Source organism: Rhinopithecus bieti, unplaced genomic scaffold (assembly GCF_001698545.2).
Source record: "Rhinopithecus bieti isolate Rb0 unplaced genomic scaffold, ASM169854v2 scaffold_22670, whole genome shotgun sequence".
Classification (NCBI taxonomy): domain Eukaryota; kingdom Metazoa; phylum Chordata; class Mammalia; order Primates; family Cercopithecidae; genus Rhinopithecus; species Rhinopithecus bieti.
Window position 1 is genome coordinate 244,347 of NW_016810753.1, and position 20,703 is coordinate 265,049.

The 20,703-nt window shown below is 38.7% G+C and overlaps 1 protein-coding gene and 1 pseudogene across 2 annotated transcripts in view; both read left to right on the plus strand.

The window, feature by feature from the left end:
- The window catches only part of LOC108542616 (serine/threonine-protein kinase ULK4), a 494,918-nt gene that overhangs the window by 222,009 nt on the left and 252,206 nt on the right, over positions 1-20,703 (plus strand). The gene's annotated exons all lie outside the window — the stretch shown is intronic.
- LOC108542617 (hsc70-interacting protein pseudogene) lies at positions 19,722-20,698 on the plus strand (annotated as a pseudogene). The gene has a single exon (XR_001889315.1). The product of XR_001889315.1 is annotated as a hsc70-interacting protein pseudogene (transcript).

Sequence of the window (20,703 nt, forward strand, 5' to 3'; positions counted from 1 at the left end):
ATTCTGAGGTACACATTATTTTTCTTCATGTTGTGGAATTTCTGAAATCAGTGCATCAGCCACTGGTCTCCGTGTAGTAGTCATGACATAATTATTGCTGCTAGAACATACATGTTGAACCATACAGAATGTGGCTTCCATGTGAACACCCTGGAAGAAAACCCAGAGACCTCAGGAGACTATGTTTTAGCAGTGCTCTTATGCACCAATACTCATCATGAAACAAAGGATGTGGAAAAAGGCAAGCATTGCTAAATCTTAGCTGAAAAATAAGAGGCAGGCTCCAAATGGGAAGAGCTTTTTAGAATAACTTAACCAATTAACTTTACTTATGTTTTCCCTTTATATGTGTGTACATATGTATGTGTGTATATATATGTGTGTATATATGTACACACACATACATATAGTTTGATGTTTTTTCTCATATCACCACATATATTTTATATAATATACACATTATAAATATACTATATTATATACTATATAATATACATTATAAATAAATATATTAATTATATATTATATAATATATAATAATTCTCCAAGTATTTGATCTAACATTTTAATAAACATTACTGTGTCGAATAACTTTTCTCATATATAGGCCAGTATATTGAGGAAAAACCGTATGAGTCTCAAAGAGCCTTGCATTGAGTGTAAGCTGTAGTTCTAAGTGATTAAAGTATACAACATACTGTTAATTAGCACACTTCTTTCTTAGCCGTATATAAAATAATTACGTTTCCTTCGATCAATGCATCTTAGAGTCAATGAGTATGGTAGGTAATTATCAGTAAGGACCTCAGTTCAGTGGTCTGTTTCCCTCGTTCGTGTCTGTGACATGCCACAAACTGTAGAATACTGTGAAGTATATTTAACTGATGTTATCCTGTATGCATTATGGTAGTTAGTTTTTTTTTTTTTTTTTTTTTTTTTTTTTTTGTCTTAAACATTTTCTCTTTTAAAGGAAACATTTAGAGAATTATAAAACAAAGTAAGACCTTTTGTTTATATTTGAAAAATATCCATTATTAACATTTTTAAACTGGCTGCTGGCTCATCCGTGTGCAATGACCTTTCAATAATGGATATTAATTCCAGCTTCGGTTTTACCAGCAGCACTGTCAGAATAATGGATTTACATGATACACTGCAGCACCAAAAATCTGTGGCACCTCTAAAGAATTATTTAAAGAAGTTATGTTTGTCCCCATTGGTTTATGGAGTGTGAGAAATCAAACTACTCATTTCTTATTAGATTTTTTTATTAAACTGTCTAAGTTGGTATTTACTCAAGGACCAGAAAATCACTATAAGGGTTGTTTGGGCTTTAAGAATAAAAAAAGTGTACTTTATAGCTCTCTTATATTTCTTTACTTTTAAGAATAACATTCAAAATAACTTTGTACAGCAGGGGTTGGTAAACTTTTCCTGCAGAAGACCAGATAGTCAATAATTAAGGCCTGTGGGCCATATTGCCTTGTTGCTGTTACTTAATTTGGCCAACATAGCATGAAGATGAACCATAGAGAATCTGTGAAAGAATGGCCATAACTGGTGTTGATAAAATTTTATTTACAGAATTAGGTGGCTACCCCACAGGCCATGGCTTGCCAACCTTTGTTCAATAACTAATTCAAACACTTCCCAAACTACTCTCAAATCTTCACACGTCATCATATTTATAAAATTTAGTTATTAAATTGTGATTTAACTGAAGTAACAGGGACCTTACATGTAAATAAATAATTTGAGATTGAGGCTGCTGCTCCCAGAGTAGTATGGAGGTGTATGAAGGAAAAAGGGAAAATTAAGAATTTAATCTAAAAATCATAATAAGCCTTACTGTGTCAAATAACTTCTATGTAATAAACCATCCAAAGCTAAGCGACTTAAAGTAACACTTGCTTGCTTGCTGTTGTGTGCTTTGGCAGCATGGTCCGGGCTCCGCAGTGTCAGCTGAGCTTGCTCACAAGCTCGGAGCCTCAGTGTGGGGGATGGACCTCTCTCTCCACGTGATCTCTTATGCTCAAGGAGGCTAGCTCAGGCTTGTAAACATGGTGGCAGTATTTGAAGACAGCTTGAGTGGAAGCTGCAAGGCCTCTTACTGCCTAGACTTGGAAATCTCATGTCACTTTCATCACATTTTATTAGTTGAGGGAAATCACTAAGCCACCTTGGTTCAAGAAGTGGAGAAAGAGACTTCAGCTCTTAATGATAGGAACCGCAAAGAATATGTGGCCTTCTTTAATCTACCACAGTTCCTTAAACATTTGGAATCGGAACTCTACATGACATTCTGATTGGTGCATCTAGTTCAGGGATTGGCAAATTTTATTCTGTAAAAGTCTTGACAAGAAGTATTTTAAGCTTTATGGGTCATATAGTCTGTGGTACAACTGTTTAAATCCACGCTTGTAGCACAAAAACAGCTGTAGACAATATATAAATGAATGTGTGACTGTGTTCCAGTAAAACTTTATCCCAGATCTAGGGTTTGCCACCCAAGATCTAGTCCAGTAAGTCATTGAACAGATATTTGTATGGTAGGCATTGTTCTATGTGCAAAGAATACAGCAGTGAATAAAACTGACAAAAATCCCTGCCTTCGTGGAGCTTATGTTTTAGTGGAAAAAATAAACAACAAACAAAATTAATAGATGATAAGTTTGTTAGATGATGCTAGCTGTTAGTTAATAAATACTGAGAAATAAAATGAAGAAAGGGGATATGACGTATCTGGATGGGAGTGGGGGTTGAAGTCCTACACTGGGTAGCCTCATGGTGAAGGTGATTGTTAAATAAAAGCTTGAGACAGTGAAGCAGCAAACCATGCAGATACCCAGGGGAAGAGAACAGCAAGTGCAAAAGCTCAGGGTGGGAGCACACCTGGCATATCAGCAGAACAGCCTGTAGAATGTGTGGTTGCAGATAGATTCACACAGTAATTTCTCAAGATGACAGAATACAAGAGATTCCAGTCTGGTGGGAGTTGAGTCTACTGCAATGGTTTTCTAACCTAGGTTATGATTATAGCTTCACCTGGGAAGCTTCTAGGCACTCCTCTGGATTGGTTTCCTAAACCACTGGTCTACTCTATACAAGTTAGCCAACCAAGGTAGAGAGACAGGTAGACAGTCACAAGTTCCCGAATGATTTTAATGCTTTCAAATAGGTTTTGACAAAAATGAACCTGTGTACCCCGACCACATCAACAAGTTCTGCTGATTTTTCTTACTCCTCTTCCCAGCATTTAATGAGCCGGGCGTGGTGGCTCATGCCTGTAATCCCAGCACTTTGGGAGGCCAAGGTGGGTGGATCACAAGGTCAAGAGATCGAGACCATCCTGGCCAACATGGTGAAACCCCATCTCTACTAAAAATACAAAGACTAGCTGGGCTTGGTGGTGTGCACCTGTAGTCCCAGCTCCTCGGGAGGCTGAGGCAGGAGAATCACTTGAACCCAGGAAGTGGAGGTTGCAGTGAGCTGAGATCATGCCACTGCACTCCAGCCTGGCAACAAAGCAAGACTCCGTCTCCAAAAAAAATAAATAAAAATTCATTTTACTTCATTATTGAGGAGAATGTATTCAGTTATTCTAGTTGTTTTTCAAGTTGCGTTAGCTGTTGTTGAATTACAAACCACTGTAACTCAGTGAAATGAAGGAAAAAATATCTGTTATGTTGACTCTTGTCTGTAGGTTGGCAGAGAACTCAGCCGTAGGCTGGGCTGTGACATTACATTAACAAATTGCCAGCGTTGGGGCAGTTTAGGTGGGGTAACTCCAATAGACCAATAAAGTTGGGTTCTAGTACAGTTCTGTTTGGTTCTAGATGAAGTCCTACTAATCCTTCAATGCACTCAGTGGCCATAGTCAATGCCACCAAAATAATCATTTTAGTCTTTCATGACGTAAGGGCCCAGTGCTACTCCCTGACTGCCTTGACTTAATTTCCTTGATGGTCCCAGACATTTCACCTCAGTTTTCGGAAACCTGTCTTTTTGAATGTGTTCTAATAGCAGTTTCTGTGTCCTCCTTCCTTAGAGTTGTGGTGATTTTAAGGGTTCATAGTTTTAAGTTTTTTAAAGTAATTCTAGAAAAAACATATTTCATGAGAAAATATTTTACACTTCTGTATTTAGTGAAATTTCATTTGTTTAACTTATAGTTTCTTATTGAGGTATACTTCACATATCATAAAATCCATCAGTTTGAAAGTACATAATTCAGTGTATTTTTTAGTATATTCACAAGGCTGTGCAACTATTTTCACTATGTAATTCCAGAATATTTTCATCTCTGCAAAAAAACCCACGTACCCCCTTACCAGGCACTCCTCATCCACTCCTTTCCCAGTTGCTGGCAACCACTAATCTCTATGGATTTGCCTATTTAAGATATTTTATATACGTGGAATCATACAATACCTGGCCTTTGTGTCTGGCTTCTTTCACTTCACATTAATGTATACACTTCAATGTTAATAGAAAAGGCAAAAATAATCTAACTTAAAATATCAGTACCTGGCTGGGCATGGTGGCTCATGCCTACAGTCCCAGCACTTTGGGAGGCTGAGGCAGGTGGATTGCTTGAGGCCAGGAGTTCGAGACCAGCCTGACCAACATGGCAAAACCCTGCCTCTACTAAAAATATGGAAAAATAAAATAAAGCCAGGCGGGGTGGTGCACACCTGTAGTCCCAGCTACATGGGAGACTGAGGCACAAGAATTGCTTGGACCTGGGAGGCAGAGGTTGCAGTGAGCTGAGATTGTGCCACTGCACTCCATCCTGGTTGGCAGAGTGAGACCCTTGCCTCAACAGCAACAACAAATCAATACTCAAGAAGCTCTTATATGTTCAGATAACAGGCTTATTTTTCATCAGGTGTTTGAACTTGCCTTATTTCTTACCACCTTGATATTGCTAAAACTTTGCATTAACAAATTGCCCCTATTTGCTTCAGAGTATTTAAACATGTCTACATGAAGGTTTGACTCCGAAGCAAATTCTAATGATACTAAAGAGTACATTTAATTTAGTAGCTTTGCTCCAACTTTTAGAATTTTTTCTCATTTTAATGAATCATGGAAATGTGTGAATATAAGGAAGAATGCTCCCCCCAAAAAATTGAACTTTAATTACACAAAATGGGCATTGCTTGAATTTGACATGAAGTTACTCATTAAGGTAATGTTACCAAACTTTATTTAAGAATGGTATAAGGTGTATGCCAAGTTGGCTCTTCCTTTCTCTCAAGATGCTTTGGGAACTCTTCTCTGCTAAGCTAATACTTAAAGTTGAGTTAAAGCTTGGCAACAACAAGGAATCTTTTTTTTTAACTTTTATTTTAGGTTTGGAGGTACATGTGAAGGTTCGTTACATAGGTAGTCACAGGGGTTTGCTGTACATGTTGTTTCATCACCCAGGTATTAAACCCAGTACCCAATAGTTATGTAAGGATATGCCTTCTTTCTTGGACAACAGACTGCAGTTTTATTTTTCAATGCTGCAGGTAGGAATGAGACAAAACTGGGTAACTGGAAAATCCTTTATTGAACTCAATATATACATGACAGTGTTATCTCTGAATGGAATCATGAGATCCTTAGTGGAATCATGTAATAGGAGGCAAGGTTTTCTTTTGGCTTATATTGCTACAAAGTATATCTTTCATCTCTGGTCTTAATGTTCATATTAATGCTCACCAACAATTTACTGTGCTTATTGAATCAGTGGAAAAGCCAGTACTTTTCATTTACTTGGTTTCCTGCTTGTAAAGTGGCCGCAATAATACTTGACTCATCTAGGTACTTGGCAGGTAAATAGATTTTTTGAGACTTTCAAGATCCCCTTCCGAAAAGATGCTATAGTTACTGAAACATTGTCTAACAAGTAGGCTATAAAATGAATTCCTTGTATGTAAATGTCTGTTTCAATATATTTCTATTGATAAATTCAAGTATATGATTAGATTTAGGTTCTAACAGAAAACCATAAAATATATTGACTTGAGAAGGCAGGAATTGGGAGAATATTTCAGTGTAAGAGTAAAAAGTGATTTCCAGCTTGAATTGTCTGTTAGTTTGTGCACATAAAGTGTGGTTATCCAAGTTGCAAGAGTACAACAAATCTGCAATAAATAAATTTAGCTTTTGAAAATTTTTTTATGCTCATGCAAAGGTATTATTGTGAGGATACAATGAAATAGTAGATAGGAAGGTGCTATTAAATAGCCAAAGCTATTTGTACCTGAGTTTAGTATTAAAGAATTAGGTGGACAACATTACATTGTGGTTGATACCAAAGGTCTGGAGCCAGACTTCCATGCTTTGAAAATCCTGGCTCTGGCATATGCCACTGGTGTAGCCCTATACTGGGGATTTTTTGTGTCTGTCCCTCAGTTTTCTCCCATATGATGAGGGTAATAATAGTATACCCACTCACCGTTGTCTTAGAGTTGTGATGAAAGCTAAACAAGTTGATGTGGGTAAAGCATTTGGACCAGTGTCCCACACATAGTAAGCGTCACAGAAATATTAGTTACTGTATTAGTGACATTTTTCACATTCTCAGAATTTCTACCTTTGTTTCCCCCAGTAATACTTTGTACTTGGGCAGCTCTGTGCATTTGCTTCTTAATCTCAAGCTGCTGAACCCTCTTGAGGTGTGAAGGAGAAACGAGCTCTAGAGCGTGTCGTGTGTGTGGCATTACGTGCAAAGCTGTGCACATGTTTTCCTCTTCTGTCCTCACAGGAGGGCTGCGAAGTTGGTTTCCTTGTCGATAAAAATAGGGCTTAAGTCTGCTTTACAAAGTTGGTAAGATTTAAATGAGATAATGTATGTAAAGCACTTGATGTAATGGACTCTAACAAATAATAGCTGTTATTTTTACCAATATTTGGTAGCTTCTTTGGTAAACAATAACTCCTTGGTAGATGAAGTGAAGATTTGATTTTTAGACTTTCTCAAATGTTTCTGGTTAAAGTAATAGAAAAAAAAAGTGTCACTTTTATTTTACTCTCATATGCTCAAACCTGCATAAAACAACAGAAACATAATTCCATCTTCAAGGATATTTTTTAAAAACCCTGCAACACTCCGAGCCAAAGCCTTCGAAGGATACTGGCCAAATATTGTGAATTCTCTAGAAATATGGGCAGTATATGCTTCTGTAGATTTCAAGCAAGGTATGTATCTCCCCTCCACCCCTCAAACAAGTGCTGCAGTCCTGAAAGACGTATCTAAAAAGTCTTTGGTGAGAGTAATGAGATACAGGGCAGCCAGGCAGTCATGTCCCTATGGTGATAACTCTTCAGAATTGCAAGGGCATTAGGAAAGCCAGGGGAAGTTGAGTGCTGCAGGAGAGTCCATGCCAATAGACCATTTCTGTCATCTCTGATCTTGCTTTTAAGCAGAAGAAAGTGATCTTAGGAAGCACATTAGGCAGAACTAGACGGGACCTTATGACTGAATTGGCTTAGCTGTGGCCACATGGGTCTCTTGAATGTTGAAAATAACAGGCACAAACGGAGGCTCCATCTCATTCTGTGCACACCTCTGGCTCTGTCCCTTTCCACACTTCTTCAGCTGGTGCCTGTTCTTTTTCAAAGATGAGTAACAATCAGGAAGGAACCTGTACGTAAAAACTGGAGGGAGGAAACTTATACAAAAGACAGAGAAAGGATAAATAATACAAGAGAAAAAGAAGAATCATACATAGCCTGTAAGAGATGCAAACACACTCACTCTAGAAAAAAAGAGTTCAATGAGAGGTTCAGTGGCACAAAGGAGGTGTGAGACAGAGAAGGAGATGAGGAGCAAACTGGGGAGCTTAGAAAGACATGGAAGTAGGGAATGTTAATACCACTGAACATTATAGATCACTGAGATGAGAGCCACACTAGAAGCTGCAAAAGACCAAATAAGCACAACTGAAAGCATCCTCAGGGAGGTGGCAGATAGGCTTTAGGTAGTCACACAAAATGACAGGAAATGAAACAGTGATTTAAAATGTGCATAGAGACAATGATGGAGAGATGTCATTGACAAAGGAGCTACAACATAAGCATGATTAGTGTTTTTACAGAAGAGGTGAAAAGGAACCAGACAGATGAAAGAGTTAAAAATAGAAAAGCAAATGTTCCATAAATAAATGCAGATAAAAAGGGCACATTGTATCCTAGGAAATACAGATACCAAATGACATATTCCAGTGACAATATTAAACATCAAGGACAGGGAAAGGAGTATTTGATGCTCATGCAGAAAAAGTTAGTTATGTGCAAGACACAGTAAGGGAATGATGATGGAATCTGGAGTGAAAGCTGCCTGGAAAGGGCTGTTTTGCAGGAACTATGCCCTTTGGGAGGGGGACCGGACCTCATTCTTGTCCTGACCTTTGATTTCCTGCCAATGGCTCCCTGTGCCTGGACCAGAAGACAGGAGAGTCCGTTGATGCCATCCATACAGGTCAGCTGTTGGGTGGAGAGTGGATCAGGAAGAGAAGCAGAAGACATTTAGCATGGGCATCAAAATAATTTTTTTCTTGCTATTCAATTAAGAAATTAAAACTTGTTTTAGACTCTTTAGGAACAGGTAATGCTAGAAATTAATAGTCATAGTGTTCCTTGCTGTCCTGCTTCCCCTTCTCACTGTGCACGAGGATTTTAGCCTTACTGAAGTGCTCTATGAGAAATATGAGAGAGTTGATGCCTCTCACGTATCTTTCATCTGCTTAGTTACAAAGATTCCCCCAGCTGGATAGTCGTATGGACTAGATCACAGCAGGGAATAGAAAAAGATATTTTAGGAACTGAAATATTTATTTAGACCCTGTTATAGCTTCCAGCAATGCTCTCAAGTCTCATCTTTCACCTAGTTTGGCTAACCATCTTTATCTCAGGCTTAACCCCTCTTCCTCGTTTTTTTTTGTTTTGTTTTGTTTTGCTCTGTAGCCAGACTGGAGTGCAGTGGTGCGATCTTGGCTCACTGCAACCTCCACCTCCTGGATTCAAGCGATTCCCCTGCCTCAGCCTCCGAGGAGCTTGGGCTATAGGCATGCGCCACCACACCTGGCTAATTTTTTTGTATTTTAGTAGAGACGGGGTTTCACTATGTTGGCTATGATGGTCTCGATCTCCTGACCTGTGATCTGCCCACCTCGGCCTCCCAAAGTGCTGGGATTATAGGCGTGAGCCACCGTGCCCGGCTGCCCTTTTTCCTTTCTTAGGTGTGTTCCTGACTCTGCCCGACTTCAGGCCAAAGGAAGTCTTGGTGACAATTTTAATACAACTGTATTGTACTTGGTGACAATTTTAAATACAGCTCTGATCCTGAGTACTGTGGAATTAAGGAAAGACTGGAGGAGAACAAGGACAGCCAGTTTTAAGGATTATGGTACTGACTGGTTTCCTCTGTACTTTCTTTTGAACTCCTAGTTGGCCATTGATTTGTTTCCAGGGTCACTACTGTGCATTTCTTTGAAAGTCCATTCAAAGGAATAAGAGGTGGGAGAAAGAAGATGGAGGAGTACGAAAGGGGAGACTAGGTTAGTAAATGACATCACTCATTTCTGGACTTGCACTACCATACAGCCACTGCTTTAATTTTAAAAATAGCTATAGTGAGATGTACGTCACATAGCACACAGTTCATGCATTTAGAGTGTGTAATTCGGTGGTTTTTAGTATATTCATGACACAATAAATTTTAGAACATTTTTGTCACCTCAAAAGAAACTCTGCTTGTAGCAGTCACTCACTGCATCCCCCTATTTCCCCTCTGCCTAGACAAGCACTAAGCTACTTTGTCATTATAGATTTGCATGTTCTGGACGTGTCATATAAAAAGAATCATGCAGCATGGGGTTTTTGGCTAGCTTCTTTTGGTTTGTATAACATTTTCAAGGTTCATCCAAATTGTAGCATGTATTGGTACTTCATTTCATTTGATTGCAGAATTTTTTTTATTATGTGGATATACTATATTTTGTTTATCCATTCATTAGTTGATAGAATATAGGTTGTTTCTGCTTTTTGGCTGTTGTGAATAATGCTGTTATAAACATTCATGTACAAGTTTTTGTGTTGATATGTTTTTATTTGTCTGAGGTATATACCTAGGAGTGGAATTGCTAGATCATATGGTAACTTTATGATTAATTTTTTTTTAAGAATTGCCAGACTGTTTTTTGAAGTGGATGCATCATTTTACATTCCCACCAGCAATGTGTACAGACTCCAGTTTCTCCATACTTTCTCCTAAACTTATTATCTGTCTTTTTAACTATGGCCATTCTAGTGGTGTGAAGTGATATCTCATGTGATTTTTTAAAAAAAATCTATAAAAATATATTATACAAGTATTTATTTTTTATTATAATATAAAATTTACCATTTTAACCATTTTAATGCTACAATTCTGTGACATTAAGTGCATTCACATTGTTGTGCAGCCATTACCACCATCCATCTCTAGATTCTAGAAGAAATGCACTCTGCCCACAGTCTCAGTCCCAGATGCCCTGTACCATATGTGTTGTCCCACTTTTGACCTTATTAGTAGTATCTTCCTTCTCTCCATGTATCTTTATTGAGAACCTAATATGTGTAAGACATTATGTCTTACATATAGTCTACTAAGACATTATGTGCTGGATTCTTTTAGAGCCACCAAAATGAATAAAACTTGATCTGGGGCTGGGCACGGTGGCTCACACCTGTAATCCCAGCACTTTGGGAGGCTGAGGCAGGTGGATCACATGAGGCCGGGAGTTCGTGACTAGCCTGGCCAACATGGTGAAACTCCGTCTCTACTAAAAATACAAAAATTAGGTGGGTGTGGTGGCGAATGCCTGGAATCCCAGCTACTCAAGAGGCTGAGGCAGGAGAATCGCTTGAACCCGGGAGGTGGAGGTTGCAGTGAGCCAAGATCGTGCTGCTGCACTCCAGCCTGGGCAACAGAGCAAGACTCTGTCTGAAAAAACAAAACAAAACAAAACATACAAACAAAAAAACCTTGATCTGCTGATTGTTTTTTCACTAGTTCTTACCCAGTTCCTCTTGTGATAATGGCATACTCTTGGGACACAGTTGGCTGAGTTCCCTGGGGCAGATCCTTTTGCTTTGGAACACAATGAAAATCACTGGCAGAGACTGAGACCATAATTTGGACTTAATGGACCAATTTTGTGACCTAAAAACTTTCAAGCAGTTGTTTCATTTTCATTTCTGTCATATCATCTGACCTTAGTTTTGAAATATGGAGAATAAGATGTTAATAATGAGAACTTTCCATTTTTCTTTAATATTTCATTGGGATAGAATGGCCTCTGTGTTATTACTCCTCATCCCAAAAGCTTTCTGCCTAGTGTTTGCCTAGGTTTCTTAATGTCTAAAATATTCTGAAACATCAAAGCCATATTATCAATTATCAGAAAAGATGTTTTTTTAAATGTAAAAGAAGACGACATTTGGCCAGGCATGTGGTGGCTCACGCCTGTAATCCCAGCACTTTGGGAGGCTGAGGCCGGTGGATCACCTGAGGTCAGGAGTTTGAGACCAGCCTGGCCAACATGGTGAAACCCCATATCTTCTAAAAACACAAAAACTAGCTGAGTGTGGTATCATGTGCCTGTAATCCCAGCTACTTGGGAGACCGAGGTAGGAGAATTAATTGAACCCAGAAGGCGAGGGCTGCAGTGAGCTGAGACTGTGGCTGGGTGTCTCAGAGTGAGACTCTGTCTCCAAAAAAAAGGGCCATTTAACCAGTGTGTTAGATTTAAAACATGTAAAATAGCAAGGAGGGACGTATAACACTACGTGTAAATTTACCATAGTATCAGAAAATAGCGTACAATGAATTGTGCCTGCTATAAAAACCATAAAGAGCAACAGAAAGATCCTTTTTTGAAGCTGTCTTCCAAAAAGATATTAGTCTATTTAGGAAAATTTGGCAAGTTAGCATGTGAATGAAAGAAAGTAACATGGCATGGCAATTGAAATAGCTACGTCTGAATCTAGAGTGTACAGCTTATTTGATGAGATCCTTTGGGTCTTAATCTCCCCAGGGATATTGATTCCTATTTTATATGTTTGTGTTGAAGATTGCCATGTATAGTAACTGAATTAGTGTATTTAAAAGTAAATACTAAAAATAGCTGAGTGATCTTCACATGGGACCATATAAGCAGATCTTGAGAATGATTGAAGGGAAATCCAAGATAGTGATTAGATTTCAAGACCATATCACCTGTTTTAAATGAGTTCAACTTTACCAACCCAAATAGATTCTTATGCAGAGTACTGAAAAATCCACAAATAGGATTTTAGAGCCATTGTTACAAAGAAACAGAGGTGCCTAAGAGTTTTAGGGTGGGAAATACCTGATTTTCAAAAAGCGGAATTGAAGAATTTGAGAACTACATATATCTGTCTAGACAAAATGATGATGCTGTGTTTTTGAAAGTCAAAAAAAAAAAAAGGAGGGTCTAATCAGTGAAGGCCTGAGACCATATATGAGATATTAATGAAGATGAGATCTGGGAGATGGAAATCATGACCTCCCAGATCATACTATCACAAGGACTGGGAACCTATTGACAGAGGACTCTGTTAGGTTGGGTAGTGCTAGCTGGTAGAAAAAAGAAACTAAAATTTCAGCGTATCAGCACAGAAGTTGGTTTATCAGTAGTGTAACAGTAGAATGTGCGGCACTCCTGGTCAGTGGGTGTTTTTCTTTCATGTGGTACCTGGCTTCTTCCATTTCATGGCTCCCTTGTTCCCTAGGGTCTTAGAATCATCTGCATCAGGCAGAAGAATAAAATAGTGGAAAAGGCACAGCTGCTTAATAATCCTAGCTAGAAGAAATATTTGCAGATCACATATCTGACAAGGAATTAATATCCTGAATATATAAAGAATTCCTACAACTCAACAAAAGAAAAACAAATAACCCAGTTCAGAAATGGACAAAGATCTTGAGTAGACATTTCTCCAAAGACAATATACAAATAGCTGCTAAGCATTGAAAAGATACTCAATATCTTTAATGACTAGGGAAATGTAAATCAAAACCACAATGAGATACCACTTCACCTAGTGTATAATATAACTATTATTGAAACAATGGAAAATAGCATGTTGGTGAGGATGTGGAGAAATTGGAATCCTTGCACATTGCTGGTAGAAATGTAAAATGGTTCAGCCACTGTAGAAAATTTTATGGTGGTTCCTCAGAACGTTAAATAAGGAATTACATATAATTCAGCAGTTCTCTTATAATATTCCCCAAATAATTAAAAACAGGGACTCAAACACGTATACATATATGCACAAATATGCATTGCAGCATTATTCATAATAGCTGAGAGATGGAAACAACTCATGTCTCCATCAGCAGATGAAAAGATAAGCCAAATGTGGTATATGCATACAGTGAAATGTTATTCAGCCATAAAAAGAAATTGAGATAGAAAATATCGATGAGCCTCGAAAACATGACATTAACTGAAAGAAGCCAGATGCCGAAGAACAAATATTGTTACGATTCTACTTGTGTACGGTACCTAGAAAAATCAAATTCATAGAGACTGAAAGTAGAACAGGGGTTACCAGGGGCTGGGGGGAGGGAGAATGGGGAGTTACAGTTTAATGGGTACAGAGATTTCTGTGTGAGATGATGAAAATGTTCTGAAGATAGTGGTGATGGTTACACAACACTGTGAATGTACTTAATGCCACTGAATTATATACTTAAACAATAGTTAAAATGGTACATTTTTTATGGCATGTATATTTTACCACAGTTAAAAATGAACCCCAGCTGAAAATGACACATGTGTCTTTTGTTCACATTCCACTGGTGAGAGGTAGCCTTGCAGAGACTTTTGGTAATTTAGTACTTGATTGAGCAACATTTCCCAGTAATTATTCCACAGTTTGGAAAGAAGTGCATGAATATTTTGTGGACAGCCAGCTATTTTGGCTACAAAGACCAAATTTAAGTTGCTATATATGCAACTTACAAAATAGTCATTCAATTTAGAGGCAACTCCTTGAAACTGTGGGGTCAGAAGACCCTGAAAAGTTCCCCTCAAACTTGAGTCAGGTAAAAGATATATTAATATGTTCCCGTTTTACCAATGCAAAATGAATAAAATGTACACAGTGTTTCTTTTATTGGTGTGTGCTCTGTGTCTGATGTTTAAGGCTTTCATTAATTGACCTTGATTCTCCTGCCCCTGTTTTCCCTACATGTTCACGTGTGCTTCAAATTCAAACTCCCTACCACACTGTTTCAGGAGGGGACAACTGTATGGTGTCCCAACTGTGGTACATCAAATGTCTCTTCTGTATGAGGAAGAAGGTTGAGTTTAATTAATAGTGGAACATTTTAAAAGAAATATTGCAAATGAAATTAGAGACTGCTTATCATTTGGCACCCATGGTAGTGAGGCAAGTAGGAACCACTCCTTCTGAAGAGTGGTGGAAGATGCTAGGATGTTTGGCTTGTAGGTCGGGTGACTAGTCAGAGCTCCAAGGGATGTCTTCAGATATGTGTCTGCCTCTCCTGTGAGGCACAGAGGAGGTGCTTGCTGTGACAAGCTCCGAAAGGCAGGACCCTGAATCCTAGTGAAAGTTCTGGGGCAGCCACTTTGTATTCAACATAAGAAAGACCATTCCAACAGGTTGAAGACTGAATTTTGTAGAGGCCAACATCTGGACGTAGTGAGTGAATGGTCTGTACTGTGAGTGCCCCAGCAGCCTCAAAGGGAGACTGAACAGAGAAGCAATTCCAGCACGGTGGGAGGAAGGGTTACAGCCTCTAGAGCCCCTTCTAGCTCCAAGATTCTGTGATTCTTTCTCACATTTGCCAATGTTTGTGAACATTCCTGCAGTCTCCAAGATGAAAAGCAGTGAAGTTAATGTAATGAAAGAAAGCTATCAAGATGTAAATTGTTTTCTCTGTAAGTGCTTTCATAATGTGCTGAAACATACATTCACTTTTATTCCCTTATGTCTAGGCTGCTGACACTCAAGAACTAAAGATGGAAATGTGGAATCAAGCAGGTTATACCCATACAAAGACAGACAGCTAACATCTGGCTCGCTCTTTTTTCCCTTAACTGATAGAACCAGTACTGCATAGTATCTCTAATGCATTCTCTTTTATATCCTTTGTTTTAGAGAGAAAAAATCTAATGTCGGGCAGCATTATTGAAGCACATCACTGCCATATTCAGCAAACAGTAGGACATTTAAAGTGAGGACAGTTATTAGTGGGATTAACACAGTAATAAAACTTTATAGAGGCATTTAATAACTCATTTACAGATCATGAAACAAAGCTAATAGTCAACCTTCATGGGTGAAGTGTTCTATTTGTCTTGCGGTCCACTGCTTTGACTTTTAGTCAAATGTCAAGAGATCACTTAGATTTCAAATGTCTTTATGTGCATCTTATTGTTAAAGCCTGCAGAATTATGCGCACTTAAAAATGAGTCCCCAAAGAGCAGTGATCCAGCATTAACATTTTAAATAAAATGTAAGGTATCAACTCTTTCTACTTACAGATATATAGATGAGTGATTGGCAAACAATAAAATGATCTTTAGTCTATATAAGCCCCAAATGCTGGATTTAATCCAGTCTTCTTCTCTAGGTGTCTCCCAGTTACTGGCTCTAAATAGGTGAATAAATTATAGACTATTAGGCCATTTACCTCCCCTTCTGTTAACAGTTTCCACCATAATTATTTCTGGACATGATAGTTTGTCTTCTCCTGCCTCCTAACAGCTCTTACTCTGTATTATACCCAGAAGATTTCCTTTCCTGTTAGGTACAATTGTTCTGATTTGGGTCATTCCCTTAAATTTCATTCAACAAATCTTTTTTGAGTCATAGAATATTTAGAATGAGAGTATTCTTAATACTAAGTTGGTGCAAGTATAATTGCGGTTTTTGCCATTGCTTTTAATTACACAATTACCTTTGCACCAACCTAAATCATTTGTTCAAAACCCTCTCTGTACAGATAATAAAAACTAGGCCGGTGAGGTACAGAAACTTGCCCAGGATCCCTGGCTAGAAAGTGGCTGAGATGGCCCTGAGGGGCAGGGGCGCCCTTCCTACCTATGCCCTCACCAAGGGCTGAATTACCTCCCTTTCTCTTCAGAACAGCGAATGCTTAGCTACGGCACCATTAGGTATTCTTTCTTTAAAAAATCTATATCTATATCTATATCTATATAGATATAGATATATCTAAAAATATATAGATGTATATCTATCTATAGATCTATATATATATATTAGAGACTGTTCCTGCTGCTATAACAAAATAGCCGAGACAGTAATTTATAAAGAACAGAAATTTTATCTTCTCACAGTTTTGGAGGCTGGGAAATTCAAGGTCAAGGCCCTGGCAGATTTGGTATCTGATGAGGGCTGCTCTCTGCTTCCAAGATGGTGCCTCTTCCTGTGTCCTCCCAATGGCAGAAGGGAACAGAAGGGCCCACCTTAGTTCTCTGAGGCCCTTTAATAAGGGTCCTAATCCTGTTTATGAGGGCAGAACTCCAACTTAATCACCTCTTAAAGGCCCTGCCTTTTAATACTATTACTTGGGTCTTAGGTTCCAATATATGAATTGTGCTGGGGGAGGGATGGATAGATTCAAATCATAGCACCATTGCTCCACGTTTTTGCCAGCATTTGATATTATCAGTGTGTTGGATTTTAGTCATTCTGATGGGTGTATGGTGGTATCTCATTCTTTTAATTTGTAATTCCCTAATGACGTATGATATTGAGTATCCTTTCCTGTGCTAGTTTGCCATCTATATATCTTCTTTGACATGGTATCTGTTCAGATCTTTTGCCCATTTTTAATTGAGTGGTTTATTTTCTTATTTTTGAGTTTCAAGGGTTCTTTGTATACTTCGGATACAGGTCCTTTAAAAAAATTGTTTATGGGTACATAGTAGGTGTATATATTTATGGGGTACATGAGATAATTTGATACAGGCATGTGGTGTGAAATAAGCACAACATGGAGAAGGGGTATTCATCCCATCAAGTGTTTATCCTTTCAGTTGTAAACAATCCAATTACACACTTTAAGTTATTTAAAAATAAACAATTATTATTGACTATAGTCACCCTGTTGTGCTATCAAATAGTAGGTCTTATTTATTCTGTTTTTTTGGTACTCATTAACCACCTCCACCTTCCCCCACCCCTACCCCTCACTACCCTTCCTAGCCTCTGGTAATCATCCTTTTACTCTATATGCTCATGAGTTCAATTGTTCTGATTTTTAGATCACACAAATAAGTGAGAACATGTGATGTTTACCTTTCTGTGCCTGGCTTATTTCACTTAACCTAATGATGTTCAGTTCCATCCATGTTGTTGCAAATGACTGGATCTCATTCTTTTTTATGGCTGAATAGTACTCCATTGTGGAGTACTATAGTGGATACAGGTTCTTTATCAGATATGTTTTGCAAATATTTTATCCTAGTCTGTGACTTGTGTTTTTATTTTCTTCAGGTTTAGTTTATTTTGATACTTGGTTTTAATAGCTGAAAAGTAAACTTCATAAACAATACACAGAAGTGAGTGCAGAAAGTACACTATTGACTCTGCTTCCCAAATTAATACTTATTTTCAAATGAGTACGCCAGTTACACAAAGGTTTTTAAAAAATAATTTGTCTAGTAAAATTTCATTTTCTCAGAATTGTTGCCTATCCTTACTAACGAATCAGAACATGTTGTATTTCTAATAGATTCATGACCTACTGAGTTCACTTAGAAAATGTTTAAATAGGTGTGAAAATTGTTTTCAATCTTTTTGTTATATTTTATTTACTTTTTATTGAGGTTTAACATGCATGCAGTACAGTACATTAATTTTAAGCATACAACTTAATGAATTTATATAGATGTATACACATGTAAAATCAACACATAGATTTAAAGAAAATTTCTAGTACACTATAAAGGTACTTCAAGTCCCTTCCCAGACAGTGCTCATCAATCTTCTGATTTCTATCGCCTTTGATTAGTTTTGCCTGTTCTTGAATGTCGTATAAAAGGAATTAGAAAGTATGTCTACTGATATGATTTGGCTCTGTCTTTACCCAAATCTCACCTTGAATTGTAATAATCCCCACATATCAAGGGTGGGACTAGGTGGAAGTAATTGGATCATGGGGGCACTTTCCCTCCTGCTGTTCTCCTGATAATGAGTGAGTCTCATGAGATCTGATAGTTTTATAAGCATCTGGCATTTCCCCTGCTGGCACTCCTTCTCTATCCTGCTACCATGTGAAGAAGGATGTGTTTCCCCTTCTGTCATGATTGGAAGTTTTTTGAGGCCTCTCCAGTCGTGACTCACGTGCAGAACTGTGAGTCAGTTAAACCTCTTTTCTTCATAAATTACCCAGTCTTGGGCAATTTTTTATAGCAGTGTGAGAACAGACTAATACCTCTACTTACATGTCTGGCTGTTTTCACAGTGCATTTTCTGTGAGTCATCCACATTGTCATTTTTATCAATTTTTTAATTACTATATAGTATTCTATTATATGAATATATGACAGTTTGTCTCTTTAGCATATCTGTCTGTATCTGTTTATATCATAGTTTATTTCTTCAGCATATCTTTTCTTTTTCTTCTTTTTTTGAGGTGGCGTCTCGCTCTGTCACCCAGACTGGAGGGCAGTGGTGCAATCTCAGCTCACTGCCACCTCCACCTCCTGAGTTCAAGCCATTCTCCTGCCTTAACCTCCCAAGTAGGTCGGATTACAAGTGTACGCAACCACACACAGCTAAGTTTTGTATTTTTAGTAGACACAGGGTTTCATCAAGTTGGCCAGGCTGGTCACAAAACTCCTGACCTCAAGTGATCCACCTGCCCCAGCCTCCCAACATGCTGGGATGGCAAGCATGAGCCAACATGCATAGCCAGCATATCTGTTCTTTAGCGACTCACAGAAAAGATAATTATTTGAATATTTCTTTTTTTTTAAATTTGTACAAATTTTGGGGGTAGACATGCATAGATTGTATAGTGGTCAAGTAAGGGCTTTTAAGTTATCCATCAATAGAATAACATACATTGCACCCATTAACTAATTTCTAATCCTCCCTTCCACCCCCTCACCCTTCTGAGTCTCCATTATCTCTCATCCCACTCTCTACGTCCACATGAACACATTTTCTGGCTCCCATTTATGAGTGAGAACATGCAGTGTTTGTCTTTCTGTGCCTGGCTTGTTTCACTTGGGATAATGGCCTCCACTTTCATTCACATTGCTGCAAAAGACATTATTTCATTGTTTTTATGGCTATTATTTCATTATATGTATATGCCACATTTTCTTTATCCATTTATTCACTGATGGACACTAGGTCTATTTCATATCTTCGCTATTGTGAAGCTTTGATTTGTTAATGAAGTGGCTTGGAATTCACTCAGGAAATTGCTGTGGTCTCATCAGAACTGAGTCCTTTGCTGGGCCTGAAGTCATTTGGATCAAGCATGATTCTATTCCCAGCAGGGTGGGCATTCAGAACTCTGTGGTCCTTTGCTTCACACAGCTCCCTCCAGGTCTTTTGTTTGACCTGGTCCGGAAAAAGGAAAATCTGTCTCTGCATTTTATGTAAAAGTAAGATTATTACTTTTATCTTAAAATATTTAAGTTGTGCCCTTCTGCGCGGTCACGCCGAGCCAGCGCCTGGGCCTGGAACAGGGCCGTAGTCCCCCAGCTTCACCCACCACCTCTCTACCATGGACCCCCGCAAAGTGAACGAGCTTCGGGCCTTTGTGAAAATGTGTAAGCAGGATCCGAGCGTTCTGCACACCGAGGAAATGCGCTTCCTGAGAGAGTGGGTGGAGAGCATGGGGGGTAAAGTACCACCTGCTACTCAGAAAGCTAAATCAGAAGAAAATACCAAGGAAGAAAAACCTGATAGTAAGAAGGTGGAGGAAGACTTAAAGGCAGATGAACCATCAAGTGAGGAAAGTGATCTAGAAATTGATAAAGAAGGTGTGATTGAACCAGACACTGATTCTCCTCAAGAAATGGGAGATGAAAATGCAGAGATAACGGAGGAGATGATGGATCAGGCAAATGATAAAAAAGTGGCTGCTATTGAAGCCCTAAATGATGGTGAACTCCAGAAAGCCATTGACTTATTCACAGATGCCATCAAGCTGAATCCTCGCTTGGCCATTTTGTATGCCAAGAGGGCCAGTGTCTTCATCAAATTACAGAAGCCAAATGCTGCTATCCGAGACTGTGACAGAGCCATTGAGATAAATCCTGATTCAGCTCAGCCTTACAAGTGGCGAGGGAAAGCACACAGACTTCTAGGCCACTGGGAAGAAGCAGCCCATGATCTTGCCCTTGCCTGTAAATTGGATTATGATGAAGATGCTAGTGCAATGCTGAAAGAAGTTCAACCTAGGGCACAGAAAATTGCAGAACATCGGAGAAAGTATGAGAGAAAACGTGAAGAGCGAGAGATCAAAGAAAGAATAGAACGAGTTAAGAAGGCTCGAGAAGAGCATGAGAGAGCCCAGAGGGAGGAAGAAGCCAGACGACAGTCAGGAGCTCAGTATGGCTCTTTTCCAGGTGGCTTTCCTGGGGGAATGCCTGGTAGTTTTCCCGGAGGAATGCCTGGAATGGGAGG